The sequence below is a fragment of the Triturus cristatus genome, chromosome 6 (assembly GCF_964204655.1).
Source record: "Triturus cristatus chromosome 6, aTriCri1.1, whole genome shotgun sequence".
NCBI lineage: Eukaryota > Metazoa > Chordata > Amphibia > Caudata > Salamandridae > Triturus > Triturus cristatus.
The window spans coordinates 1,663,410,800-1,663,426,310 of record NC_140589.1 but is presented as its reverse complement, the minus strand read 5'-3'; the positions used below and the strand labels follow the sequence as shown (position 1 = coordinate 1,663,426,310).

At 48.4% G+C, this 15,511-nt stretch overlaps 1 long non-coding RNA gene across 1 annotated transcript in view; it reads right to left on the bottom strand.

Annotated features, from left to right (window-relative positions):
• LOC146821775 (uncharacterized) overlaps window positions 1–14,714 on the bottom strand; it is a 71,767-nt gene extending 57,053 nt beyond the window's left edge. The window contains exon 1 of the long non-coding RNA XR_014962773.1: window positions 14,506–14,714. This is a non-coding gene — a long non-coding RNA (uncharacterized LOC146821775). The remainder of the gene's footprint in view (window positions 1–14,505) is intronic.
• Between the last annotated feature and the right edge of the window lie 797 nt (window positions 14,715–15,511).

Genomic DNA, 15,511 nt, shown 5'->3' with positions numbered 1-15,511 from the left:
CCTCCCTGGATTTTGTGGCAAAAACAACAAGATATCATAAATTATATATCCCAAGCACACGTAAATTTCAACTGATAGTTTCAGAGGTTGATCACACATAAAGCACAATAAGTCAATCCGTTTCTTTCTGTTTCTTTCCTACTTTTTAGTTGGTCTTCACGTTTTCAGTTAGTAAGCATTTCCCAAGCCAACATGTGTTTCGTCGCCTCAGTACAGTTGTACATGCGGCTTGTTCACGGCTGAACAGATTTACTGTATTGAGATTTAAAGTGAGGCGATAATTCCAAGCCACACTACTCCTGTGGCGTGAGGGGAAATCCTAATATGGACTGCTAGGCCGGTTTCCAGAGAATAATCCATTACTTTGCCAACTTATTATCCAACGCTGGAGATTGTACATAACGAGCCGCCGATAAGCGGGCTCTTCTCCTCACGCCGGACTCCAAAATGCAAAATTGGCAAGGGTATGCCCAGACGTGGGTCCCGTGCTCACTACGCCACTGGAGTCAAGCTATCCGGGCTGAAGAGGCGTGAAACCCTGAAACTGGTCCTAGGATGCTTGATTCCGGTCCAGGGAAGACATGGCTTGGCAGTTCGGGCTGGACTGTTCCCATGAGGCACAGGGTCAAGACTGATTTCCAGATGGCCATGTCTGAACTGGGGTGGCGTGGTGAGCAAAATAACGATGGATTAAACCCAGATCAGTGACTTGGGGTAAATGTTTTGCAAATGTGCAACATTCCGTCCATCATCTTGTGTGTTTTGCTGTTCGTTCTATGTGGGAAGGGTATACCCAGACGTGGGTCCCGTGCTCACTACGCCACTGGAGTCAAGCTATCCTGGCTGAAGAGGGGTGAAACCCCGAAACCGGTCCTAGGATGCTTGATTCCGGTCCAGGAAAGACATGGCTTGGCAGTTCATGCTGGACTGTTCCCATGAGGCACAGGGTCAAGACTGATGTGCATATGGCCATGTCTGAACTGGGGTGGTGTGGTGAGCAAAATAACGATGGATTAAACCCAGATCTGTGACTGGGGGTGAATGTTTTGCCAATGTGCATCATTCCGTCCATCATCTTGTGTCTTTTGCTGTTCGCCCTATGTGGGAAAGGTATGCCCAGATGTGGGTCCCGTGCTCACTACGCCACTGGAGTCAAGCTATCCTGGCTGAAGAGGGGTGAAACCCCGAAACCGGTCCTAGGATGCTTGATTCCGGTCCAGGGAAGACATGGCTTGGGAGTTCGGGCTGGACTGTTCCCATGAGGCACAGGGTCAAGACTGATTTGATTATGGCCATGTCTGAACTAGGGTGGCGTGGTGAGCAAAATAACGATGGATTAAACCCGGATCTGTGACTGGGGGTGAATGTTTTGTCAATGTGCAACATTCCGTCTATCATCTTGTGTGTTTTGCTGTTCGCCCTATGTGGGAAGGGTATGTCCAGACGTGAGTCCCGTGCTCACTACGCCACTGGAGTCAAGCTATCCTGGCTGAAGAGGGGTGAAACCCCGAAACCGGTCCTAGGATGCTTAATTCTGGTCCAGGGAAGACATGGCTTGGCAGTTCGGGCTGAACTGTTCCCATGAGGCACAGGGTCAAGACTGATTTGCATATGGCCATGTCTGAACTGGGGTGGCGTGGTGAGGCAAACAACGATGGATTAAACCCAGATCTGTGACTGAGGGTCAATGTTTTGCCAATGTGCAACATTCCGTCCATCATCTTGTGTGTTTTTCTGTTCGCCCTATGTGGGAAGGATATACCCAGATGTGGGTCCCATGCTCACTATGCCCCTGGAGTCAAGCTATCCTGGCTGAAGAGGGGTGAAACCCCGAAACCGGTCCTAGGATGCTTAATTCTGGTCCAGGGAAGACATGGCTTGGCAGTTCGGGCTGGACTGTTCCCATGAGGCACAGGGTCAAGACTGACTTGCATATGGCCATGTCTGAACTGGGGTGGCGTGGTGAGCAAAATACCGATGGATTGAACCCAGATCTGTGACTGGGGGTGAAGGTTTTGCCAATGTGCAACATTCCGTCCATCATCTTGTATGTTTTGTGTTCTCAATTGCCCGTTCTCGTTGAGAAAAGCTGCTGCTCGAGTGAAAATCTACTCGAGCGGCAGAAAGGAAGCAGCGCCCACTTGCACTGTGCATGGTGCCATTCGCGATGATTGCACAACATGCAACATGGCCAGGAGTGAACGGTGTTCCTACCCTGCCCCTTTTTTTTTTAAAATCTTTTTTTTGTGGGACTTGGCTTCAAGTAGATTCCCAAGCTTGCTGCCAACACTTCAACCAGGCCAATCAAATTTCAGAAGGATCCGCTAGTCCACTGCAAGGACTCGCATCCCCAGATATCTATATTTTTTAAACTTATATGTCTCTAAAACTACTGAACGGATTTACACCAAATCATAAAAAAACATGCTTTCTCCAAAGTTTGGTGTAATTCCGTCCAGCAGTTCAGTCGGAAGTCATTTAAAAAAAATCAAAATCTCCATAGACATAATATATGGTAAACGCGTTTTATGATCCCCTTTTTTCTCAGCCTCTGCTTTAGGGATCACCCTAAAACTTTCAACACAGCAGCTGAACTAAAAAGAGGACAAAGTTATTGGCAAAACAAAAAACGCTTATTGTACGGAACCTTTGGTCCTAACTATAACTACCTCCTGGTGATTGCCAGTAGATTATATATTTATATATATATATATCTATATATGTATATATATATATGTATATATATATATATATATATATATATATATATATATATATATATATATATATATATATATATATATATATATATATATATATATATATATATATATATGTTTTACATAGGATAGAATCCGAGTATTTCTCCGAAATAAATCCAGCGGCACACCAAGGACAACACAATATACATTTATTGTGTCACAAAAACAGAACTACGCGTTTCGGCGAAGCCTTTGTCAAGTTACTGACCTGTGCCCAATTTCCCCTAGAAATACAGGTCAAGGTTCATTAACATAGAAGAGAAACTTTACGAGCGCTCTGTTCGAGACAAGAATTAATTGTCAAATACATTCTTAAATTATAATGTGTCATCTATATACAGTTGGAATTCCCAACTATATAATAATGTGCAATTTCTTTACAGTTTAACATAATAAACACAAATTATAATTGTTTCAAAGGCAAGTGCCTATGCCATCTATTATTGCACATTTTTTTAAAAAACACAGAGCCGTTTCGTAATCCACTTGATTATAAGGAATAATTCGAGATGAACCTTGATACATGGCACCATAAAATTCATTTAAAGTACGGAACTACTAACGAATTGAATAATTATTTTTATATCGGTAATGGTAATGTACCCACAATATTGACTTTTGATAGACAAATGTATATGTATATATATAACAGCTGAATTTCTTTGTTTTTATGCTTACTAAATTCAGCTGTTATAGTTAGATTTATTTCAAGTAACTGTAACTCAGGCCCTAGGGTAACTATAATTCGCGCCATCGCCATGCACAGTTTTCTCATCAATAATTTTACTTCAAATGTTACAGTGATATTATCGATGATGTCAAAGAAGATGTCATAAGGGATGCAATATCTGGGATAATTAGCAGTGCATGGTGAGGGTATGAGTTATAGTTACCTTAAGGCCATGTCTGTATACATGTCCCTGCTCCCTCCTTTTAGCCCACCATATTTCATGGACTTGCCACTGCCCCTTCTATCTACTTTGAATGTTCTGTTGAGCTGCCACTGCCCCCATTTTTCTCAGCCCCTACTTGGTGGATCACCCCCAAACTTCCAACACAGCAGCTGAACTAAAAAGGGGACTTTTTTTTTATCTCGTGAAGAGCAGCGCCAAAGTTATTGGCAATACAAAAATAACTTTTCTTATGTAAACTTTGACCCTAACTATATTTACCTACTGGTGATTTTTGTTTTTTAATGGAGGGGGGTGTGTAGTCCCCCTCACCAGGCCATTTTGGGCCCCGGGTACCCCACACTCTGGCACTTGGCCTCTAGGCTGGGTGCCTGGTCCCAACCTAGGCCAACCCCAGCACTGCCAATGTTGGGGTCCGCATGGGGAGCCTGAAGGCCACTGCGGTCCCTGCTGGTTCCCTGCCTCCTGCAGGAGCCGGCATTGCTTTGAGACACAGGGAGCTGCTGACATGCAGCTCCCTGGATCCCAAAGCAAAGTGTCCTGTTTCCCTTCTCACTTCACAGCAGGCTGGGAAACAGACAATGCTCTACTTTCAGCAAGCAAGAGCATTTTTGCTCTTGCTTGCTGAAAGCAGAGCTGATTTGCTATGGTTTGGTGCGAGCAGTGCTCCCACTATGCCATAGCAAACTGCAATGTCCTGGGGGTGGGAACTTGGGGCATTGCTGGAGCCGGTCCTGAGGGGTAGTGGTCCCCAGGGCCATCTCAGGCTCCTGGAGGGGGGTGCGTGGCCCCCCTCCTTTGTGAAATAAATCCTGGGGAGGTGGTGGTCCCCGGGGCCTGCAACGGACCCCATTCATTATTCTATTTGTGCCTCGTGGAGGTGGTGGTCCTTGGTGCTGCGTGGAGGGACCAGAGCGCCCTCCCACGCATTAATATTTATTTTTGCCCCAGGGAGGTAGCGGTCCCTGGGGCAGTGGGGGAGGCAGTAGGGCCTCCCCCACAGTTTTTTATTTAGAATTAATTAATGCATGTGCCCTGGGAAGGTGGTTGTCCCCGGAGCAGTGGGGGGGGCTGAGAGGGCTCCATGATTTGCATAGAACAGGGCTCCTCTGCATATAATTAAGTTACTGCCCCAGGGAGGTGGCAGTTCCCAGGGCTTTAAAAAGCGCTAGAAGGGAGGGCATGGCCAAGATGGCGGCGTGAGCAGACGTGTTGCTCTAAAGCTCCTACCAACGGCCCGCTAAAGCACCGGCTTTTGGCCGTCTTAGCTGTTGCTGGCTTAAGCACCGGGGCTGGCCTGTCTGCGGGGCTTGCGTGGCACTTTTCCGGTGCCGTTGAGGAGCCCAGGAGAACGCAGTTCTAGCGGTGCGACATGAGCGGCTGAGGCCGCGACCTACCCGCGGGGCCGCAATGTAAGGCCCTGAGATAACCGGCGGTGCGGAGGATTGCCTGGGCGGTGGAGAGGCGGGCTCCGTGAGGCCCGACCAAAGCAGCGGCCAACGTAGGTGATTCCGGGCCATCAAGAGAGAGACAACGGATGGTAGAATCGGAGTGGCGTATCGGCTGAGGTCCTGCTGTGGAAGGGGGAGGAGACGGGTGCTCCCGCCCGCCATCTTGTGAGTGTCTTTGCAGGGCCCAGCCAAGCACGAGAACTGTTGAGGGCCCGGTGGCGATACCGGTGCCCTCCCGTTGCGGCGCCGCCGAGGGGGCGGTCAGCGACATTGCCCACAGCTCAGCGTAGGGAGAAGGAAAGACGTGGGGTCGGGCGGCCACAGAGCGCCGGAATAAGAAGTAGAGGTGGCCCGGCCTGAACATACTCCCAGGGCCACAGCCGGCGATACGTCTGACAGCAGAAGACCCCCTACTTTTTCAGGAGTGGGGAAGTGGAACCCTGCCGACAGCACTACAAAAAAAAGAAGCGGACGCAATTTTGCAGTGTGCGGGGGTGAGGCTGCGGCCTGTTGGAAATCCTGCGGCCTGGTCCAGGCCTCCCTGCCGGGTGATTCCCTGAGTGGAGGCGGAGAGCGGACCAATTCAGCGAGCCCACCACGGGGTTCGACGTCGGAGATCCCGGCGGAGACACAGGTGGCACACCATCCGCCGGACACAGGGGAGCGCACCAGAGGGACGTGGGCGAGCCCGACGCTGGTCAAGGGCCCTGGGGACCCAGTGGAACATTCCCACGCCAGAGTCAGCAGTTGATGGGCCTCAGCTGAAGGAGTATCAGCCTCACTACACAGAGCTGAGGTGATGAAGGACTTTCTCAGGCAAGTGACACTTTTCAAACGTGCCTAGGTGGCGGGGAGGAGCGGCGAGGGAGACCACCACTGACAGTCGTGGACCGCTCACGGACCGGGGTGATCCCGATAGCACGAGGCCGAGGTGCTGAACCTCCTTAAAGCAGTCTGCGGGGGGAAGGTGCCGGGCCCCCTGCTGTGGACCACACAGTTACCGCGTAACCCTGACCAACTTGTGTCTGTGCCATGAAGTTTGACAGCGCCATGTGCTGCAGGGAGGTCGAGCACCGCAGAGCCCTGCATCCCTGGAGGAAGTAGATTCGGGGCCCAGGCATCCAGTGGTAGGGGGAAGGGAGACGCCCAGCTACTGCGCACAACCACGTGTGTTGAAGGGAGGCACGGACAGAGACGGGAATCGTTCCAGCCAGCTCGGGTTTCATCTGGACTTAGTTCTTGGCACGACATGTCCTCCTCCCGGGGTCACAGAGACAGGACCCTGGCAACGGGCGCTGACCGTCCCGCGTCCGAGGGGAAGGACGGTGCGGAGCCGATCACTAAGGCATTTCTAGAATCCATGTTTGTTGCACTGAGGGAGGATATCCACACACTCAAACGGGAATTCACTGCAGAGATTAAGGATGTCCGCAGAGACATGGATGGCATCGGCGAAAGAGTCACCAAACTGGAAGACAAGCGTGACGGGAGGGACACGGAGCTCGCGGCATTGCAGCAGGAGGTTCTCAGGATTCATGATCAGCAAGTAGATCTTCAGACGCACCTCGAGGACCTAGAAAACCGCTCCCGGCGCCACAATATTCGGATTCGAGGTGTGAAGATGGACGACGACACGAAAGACCTTTTCAGGTACACGAGGGAGCTCTTCAATCACATTCTTGGTAGACATCTCGAGACGGAACTACGCCTAGACCGAGCGCATAGAGTGGGCCCTGTGTGGGCCCCGTCGGCTCTGCCACCAGACATCCTGGTCTGCGTTCAGGACTACTGCACCAAAGAAGATATCCTCCAAAAAGCGTGCCAAATGCACCCCCTGATGTTTCGCGACCAAACGCCGGTCTTGTACCAGGTCTTGTCAGCACTCACTCTACAAAAACAAAATCTTCAAGCCCATTACTGCACATCTTCGGCAACGCAATATCCCTTACAGATGGGGTCATCCATTTTGCCTGGTGTTCCGCGTGGACAACAAACTATACCAGTTACGCTCCTTATCAGGAGCTTGTCAATGGCTGGGTGTGGAGCCCCCGTGGAGGAGAGCAGCGAAGAGAGCCCTAAAGCAGACGTGGATGACTCTAAGCCCCGAAGGCGCCAGCAGGGCCGACGACGTTGCCCCAAGATGCCTCCTCTTGCAGAAATAACGAAGGGTCAGCAGTAAGTTCTTGAGACTGTCTCAGCGGAACTGTTCAAATCCCAACCGGGCTGAACTTTGTAGCTATAAATGGCCGGCTAACAGACTTGATTCGTGCCCTGGCCCGTTGGTGGGAGGGGGGCTTTTTGATTCCTTGCAGATTACCCAAATTGCCTCATTTCCATTTACCAACGGATGATGGACAATATGTTACTATTCTCTTTTTCAATCGTTGTTCTTTTTGGGATTTTTCGGGGGGGGGGGTTCCAGTGTTCCTTGTCCAATTTCTTATCAGAGATAGCGTAGACCCATACAACAATGGTGCTCTGAGACAAACGACCGCTCCTCGCTTCTGTAGTACAAGCAACAGCACTTTACCTAGGCCTTTGGTTTCTCTGCCACTATGAATGCCTGCCAACACGCTTAAAATACTTACCTTAAATGTGAGGGGTCTTAATAATCCGGTGAATCGCAAAGCGGTTCTGTCATGTCTGGAAAACGCCCAAGCAGATATCTGTCTATTACAGGAGACACACCTCTTAACCAGGGACTGTCATCGCCTCCGGTTCCGGACATTTCCAACTCAATTGTTTTCCTCAGGCCCAACTAAATCAGCTAGGGTGGCTATCTTGGTGGCTCAGCAGTTTAGAGGGGAGGTCTTACATAAGGAGGCCAAAATAAGGGGTAGACTACAGGCTTATAGATTTGTCTTAGGCAACTTAACATTCACCATTGGCTCCCTATACGCCCCGAATGATGGCCAAGAACAATTCTTGCACTCCGCCCTTACTGAAGCAACGGCCACAACAGACCACAACATCCTCCTGGGGGAGACTTGAACCTAGTTTTTGATAACGCTATGGACAGATCTTGCCAACGCACACATCAAACAGGCGCAATCTCCACAGAGGGACTAGCCCGTCTGCACGACCTGGGTCTCAGAGACTTGTGGCGTAGTTTCCACCCCCAAAGTCGAGAATATTCTTATTACTCCAGCGCACACAAAACCTACGCTAGGCTAGACTACCTCTTGGCATCCACACCCGTACACGTGCTAGCAACGGGGTCGAAATAGGAGTAGCCTCCCTCTCAGATCACGCACCGGTAACTGCCACTCTCACTCTCCAATCCATACAACAGCCCTTCAGGGTATGGCGTCTCATGGACACTCTGCTACACCGCGAGGAAGTGGTTAAACGTATACAGCGCTCCATCACCGACTACCTCTCTCACAATGCTAATACCGACACAACCCTTGCAACACAATGGGCAGCACTAAAGGCGGTCATACGGGGGGAGTTGATAGCCATTTCAGCAGCGGATAATATAGAGCACAGGCGCAAGCGGGAAGAACTCACTCAACAAACTGGAGAGCTGGAACAGATGCACCAAAGGTCGGGGGCCCCTCGAGTGTGCTGTCAACTACAAGCTGTGCACCAACAACTCGCGGCGCTCGACTGGGATAGGGCAGAATATGCAGTATTGCGGCTGCGACATGCCTACTATACAGGGGGAGAAAGGTGCGGGCGCCTTCTCGCCCATAAACTGCGAGAGACCCAACAGAAACAGGGGGTTCAGGAGATTTGTTGAGAGGATGGTAGATGTGTCTCGGAGGATGGTGACATCGCCAAGGCTTTTCGCGATTTTTATGCTAACCTTTATGCCTGTTCTCCACTGGAGAGCTCAGATGGGGCTGCCTTCCTTGACTCCGTTACCCTGCCAGCTCTGACTAAAGCTCAGGCGGACTATCTCGACAGAGGCATCCAAACAGAAGAGGTCATTGCCGCCATCGCGCGCCTCAACCTGGCAAAATCCCCTGGGCCGGATGTCTTCTCGGCTGTTTTTTATAAGACTTTCTGTGCCCTGATTGCCATTCTCCTCATTCAGCTTTTTAATTCCTTCGCCATCCCCGGAGCGATTCCAGGAGACGTCCTAGAGCCCTCCATAGCCGTGATCCCCAAGCCAGTGAAAGACAAATCCAAGTGTGGAGCGTATCGCCCTATCTCCCTTCTTAATACAGATCTCAAATTGTATACGGGGATCCTAGCTGCCCGTCTTGCACCCCATATGCCTGGCCTTATTGACCCGGATCAAGCAGGCTTCATTTACGAGTGGCAAACCTCTGATAATACGAAACGTGCCCTACACCTCATCGAGAAAGCCACGCGTACACATGGAGAATATATGATGCTCGCTATCGATGCCAAAAAGGCTTTCAATAGAGTCCACTGGCCTTATTTGGAGCAGGTTCTGGAACGAGCGGGGATAGGAGAGTAATTCCACATGTACATCTTGAATTGTTATAAATTTCCAATAGCTACAGTCCGTGTGAACAGACATACGTCCTCCCGATTCCCCATTGAGAGAGGCACAAGACAGGGGTGTCCTCTGTCGCCTCTTCTTTTTGCCTTCTATATGGTGCCTTTGGCCCAGAGGATGCGGCATAACCCAGCGATCACCGGGATTAAATTTGGTGGCTATGTTCATGTGATCAGTCTATAAGCCGACGATGTTTTGATATCATTGTCTAACCCTAGTCGAGCGCTACCAGCGTGCCTAGCACAGGTTGCAGGATTTAAGGTGAATATGGATAAGTTGATAGCCCTGGATCTCTCCCTGACGCGACCCACCCGTGAATGTCTTCAGGGTCTGCTCCCCATCCAATGGGCGATGGACACGATCCCATATTTGGGGATCAACTTGGCTTCCTCTCTCCCGAAAGTCGTTGCCACCAACTACACACACCTGCGACAGAAGATTTGTTGGGAGCTTGGTCAGTGGAAACACTATCCTCTCTCATGGCTAGGCAAAATAGCAGCGGTCAAAATGACCATCTTACCTCAGATCCTCTATCTGTTCCGTACTATCCCTCTCCGACCGCCTCCAGGTTGGATACAGCAGACGCAATCGGATCTTGCTCAGTTCATCTGGAACAGTCGGAAGCCATGACTAAAACAGATGCTAGCGACGCTCCTTCCGGAAAGGGGGGGTCTCGGGATCCCCGATCTCCAGCTCTACTTCCATGCGGCCCAGCTGCGCCATCTGGTTGAGTGGAGCTGCTGGGAGTCGGAGAAACACTGGTTGTTTCAAGACCAGGCAGTAGCTGCCAGACCCCTGCAAGAAATCCCTTTTCTCCGCAAGCGCCATAGACCCCCCAATTTATATGCCTCATATATTACACGAGTTCCCCTAGAGGTATGGGACTATACTAATATCAAGCACAATCTCACCACCTTCCCGTCCCCGCTCACCCTTTTGATGGACAACCCCGACTTCGCCCCAGGTATGGACATGATAGCCTTTGCAAGGTGGGAGACCCTCTGGCTACCGATTTCTGTACCATATGTATGACGCGGATGGAGTTATTCCATTCCATCAATTTAAACGGGAATATGGGCTACCTGAAATGGAGAGACACCGCTATCTGCAAGCATGGCATTGGGCACTCCATGATCAGGTCCGCTCTGAGGCCGATAAACGTCTTTCCACCTATGAACGTTGGCTTATCACTCGCACATCGGATAAAAAGCTCATCTCCGATCTGTACAAGATGCTACAGGCCAGATATGCTCACACTTACAATTCCGGCCGTGCGCGCTGGGAGAGGGAACTAGGCAGGACACTTAGCCACAAAAAGTGGGAAGGGATATACAATAGAGCCCACAATTCAGCATATCACATGGGGCTAACTGAAACCCTCACAAAGGTAGCAACCTACTGGTATTATACCCCAGAGCGTCTTCACTCAATAGATCCCAAACGGGAGGGGACGTGTTGGCGGGGCTGTGAACACGTAGGCACTCTGGTGCACCTATTATGGGACTGCGAACATATCCAGCCTTATTGGAAACAGGTGATAGACGAAGTGGATAAGCACTTCAATACAGAAATCCCACGTTTCCCAGACCCTCTGACCTATCCACTACAATCCCGTAGAGGTCGCCAGATGGCAATTGCGCTAGGGTCGGTGATACAAAATATACTCACACACTGGCGCACTTCCCACATCCCAACCTTCACAGGTTGGCTACATCGCCTGTGGCATGTTCTCGGTATGGAGAAGCTGACATTGATAACGACAGGAGAAGGGTCTAAATATGTTGAACTGTGGCAACCCTTTCTGTCCCTCTTGGCCTCTGAGTTCCGAGAGGTCACCTGCCCCCGATACCTCCGCCTATTGTGCCTCTCAGATACACAACAGACAGAGAAGTGATTAGAGCCGAGTACAGTTTCAGGCAGCTTAGTTAGTGGACATGGAACACGGGTGAGGGGGGTGAGGGAGGGTGGGGGGCAGTGGGATTTACAATGTTTTTTTTTCTCTCCCCTTTTTTTATTTTTATTTACATTGCATGTAAGGTTTTCCTGTTTAGGTACAAGCTCAATGTTATACTTGCGGACCTGGCTTGGCCTTTTAAGCCATATGCTATGCAATGTAGATGATATGACAGCTAAACCTGCATGATTATATTTGTGTTTGTTGGAAATTTCAATAAAAAGATTTAAACCATAAAAAGCACTAGAAGGGGGGTCCCCATGCGCCCTCTCCTGTATTTATTATATGCCCCCAGGGCCTGGCCTACCCGGGGGTTATTTAAAAGCAAGCACAGGAGCCTGTACTTGATTTTTTTTTTATGTTGCAGCTAATTCATGAATATCACGATTTCGCAGCATTTTTTTTCTTAAAATACTGTTATCCTGTGTTGGTGTCACAGGGAACCCAAAGACCATGGCTTGGGGGTCAGGGTATTCCTACCCTGCCCCCTCTTTTTATATTCACTTTTTTTGGGGGGACTCGGTGAAGCAGAGTCCCAAGGTGGCTGCCAACACTTCCTGGTTGAAGTGTTGGCAGCCAATCAGAGTGGTTAATTTTTCCACAAAGGTTTCGCAATCAGAGATATCACTATTATTTTTAACTTAAATTTCTAAACAACTTCTGAACGGATTTACACCAAATAAGCAAAAGGCACTTCCTTGAACCAACATCTACCTCCCTGCCAAATTTGGTGTAGGTCAGTTCAGCGGTTCGGGCTAAGGTGTGGCTAAATGTTTCTCTGGGAATTAACATTACAAATGCACCCTTATTTGGCACCCCCATTTCTCAGTCCCCTCTGCACGGATCACCCCCAAACTTTCCATGGCACACAGAACCAACCTTGACACTTTCTTGAGAAAATGTCATGAAGATTGGTCAAACGATGCAAAAGTTAGAGTCAAGTCAAAAAATGAGTTTCCTATGGAAACTAGGTCCTAACTGTAACTACCTACTGGTAGGGGTGGGTGGAATTTGTGTAGTCGCGCAACGCCAAGCTCTGCGAAACTGTAAAAAAACTCCGCAAGCACGCAGAGTTCCGCGAACACACGGAATTGCTTGTTCCGCCCATTCTCGATGCTTTTTTCCTGTTCGCGAATGCTGTTTGCGTGCTCGGGGGGAAATATCTGGAGAACACGCATTTTGAAAGCGCGAACAAGCAAAACATTCCGCAAAGCTGTGGAACGCGAAATTACCCAAATTCTGCAAATTCCGCAAGCGGAGCGGAATTTACCGCCCAGGCCTACCTACTGGTGACCGCATATGTGATTGTATATATTTTTTTCACAGAAAAAAATAAAGGTGAAAGGGACATTATAGCTAGTAATTGTAATAATATGTTATTTTACATTTTAAAAAACTTTGGCTATTAAATGAAAATCTAAAGATAAAGGGAAGTTATATTTAGGTGAAAATGCCAGTAAAAAGATACTATTTTAAACACACAAAACTACTGAAATTCACGAGTTACAGTTATCTCAAGTATCTACCCCCCACCATGCACAGTGTTGTTACCAGTTATGTCATTTCAGTTGATGCAGTCATGTTATCAATGATGTTATAGAACATGTCATGAGTGATGTAACATATGAGATATTTAGCAGTACATGTACACCATGTATGTGGTCATCAGCGTTAGCGCACACAGCCATTAGGCTGCGACAGTCGCTATCACCAATGTTAGCCTATGGCTGTGTCTGCCATGCATGCGACCGCCTACCGCGTGGTCGACTTCCACCAGCGGCGTACGATCGACATGTCCTATTAGCAAGGTTAGGCCTCTGCCAAGTTACCAGTTGGGAAAACTATATTGGTGACAGTTAAGTGTGTCACCACCATTGGAAATGAGGACAAACATGTTTACATTTGAAATGCTCTATTACCATGTCATCTCCAGTTCAAAACTTCATCTGTTTAGTGCATTACAGTGTACATAGGCAAAATGTGCGTGGCACACTGCACATCGCGGTTGGCGGCATTTCACATGAAATGTTATGCTACACTCACTATAGTATTAACGAAGAATTTGGCAACCTAGTAAACACTTGGAGCTTGGGTAAATCGAAGTCAATAATCAGTAAAAGTGCGTACAAAGTATTTTTTTAACCAAATGGATTTATAAAGCCCTTATTAGTAGCTTATAGCAAATCAATTGATAAAATTAGTTAAACTCATTCAAGGCGAAATAATCATCAAAGAAAAACCAAAACGTTTTTCAACTGTGCAAACGTGTGTATATACTTTTAGAGTACAAATTTGTGTAGAAAGTTTTTATTACAAAAAAGGCTACAAAATATCATACACAGGAATACAAAAGTGAGTGAGATCAATTTCTCTTTGCGGCAACTATTTTCTAATAAACACTTTTATTATAACCCATTTCAAATATTTACAAATGAGGAACACATCATTGATGATACAATGAAAAATTCCAAAGAATCTTTTACAAATGAAAATGAGCAGGCTTGTCGACATTTCGGTCTTTTCTTATGCTAACGTCTTTAGGACCATCTTCAGGACGAGATGTTCTTATGTGAACTAACGACCCCTATGTAAAATGAATAAACCCGGAAAATTGTGTGTACCAGTAAAGTATTATCATAAAAATAGAAGGTAAAAGATATACCCCTGCGATGCGAAGGGAAATAAATGTGTCGGAGAAGCAAATCCAACGGAAATATATGAAAGGTCAGGAACAGGAAATGTATAGACCCTTTTCATAGAGGCAAGATGGCGTTTGAGTGACATCTCTGCCTCGATGCTCCGCTGATCGGAACCCCCAATCACTGCCAAAACAGCTTTGTATGCCTTCTATCCTCCTACACTAAGTATGCAGTAAATCAAACGCCAATGCAGCGGAAAAACCTTCCATGGATGTTAAAAGTATTCCTCATCTGCACGCAAGGATTCGTGCCCTCACCTCTTCCCAGCCTCGAGGACGCCGGCACGGCTCGGGCTTCCTGGATTACTCCTGACCTGCATGATCTTCCATCAGCACAATCAGAACGCAGAAGTTCAGCGAGGACATACAACGCGCTCTCTACCAAACGGGAAGCTACGAGGATTACACAGTGCTTGGGATGGTACAGCAATCTTCTGGAAACTGGAGTAGATTCTGTGATACTTTGTTGCAGCGTCTGGAACGGCCACAAACAAGTAAAGATGGCTGGCAGGGGGGTTAAAACTGTCAAAGGGAGGAATGCATCCACGCCTAGCGCTCAAACAAAAGCAGCCTCACAATCCAACTCAGCGCTGTCAGTCACCCGGCAGAAAAGGCTGGACACACTGGGCGCCAGAAGTAAAAGCGGGGAAGAGAAAGGGGAGAAGGGGGAGTGCATTGATAAAAGCAGCGATAAAATCGCATGTGAAAACCACTCAGAAATCACGAGCCTAATAAAAAAGGTCCAGCTAAATCACACAAAGAGACCAGCTATTCTCAAATGTTAATTACTAGCAGTTTTGGTGCAACAGGGCCTAAGTCTTTAGAAGAAGCTCCACGTTTGACAGCAGAAATAGTGGAGCAGATTGAAGGAGCACTGACTGACCCGAGATTGCCAGCTGCACTGTATGTATCAGGGCCTCCAGGTACCCCTTTCCCTGCAGATCTGGGGGATAAAACAAACTGTGAGGCTCATTCTACACCTGTGACCCAGCCAGTTGAGGGTTGCATTGCAGACAAGGCGGCAAGACTTAGCAGTAAAATCAGTAACTCAAGGGATGGTGCAAATATCGCAGGTGGAACTGTAGAATCTGTAGCAACACCGCAAGCTGCAAGCAAGGCACTCCAAAGCCATTCTTTCAAAACGCCTGACAATCAAGACAAGTACTATTCATTAACAGACGAATCAGAGCTGTCCAACATAAGCATTTCAGTGTCAAGTGGGGATGATGGTCCCAAATGGTACAGTAGCTCTAACACGGACCCT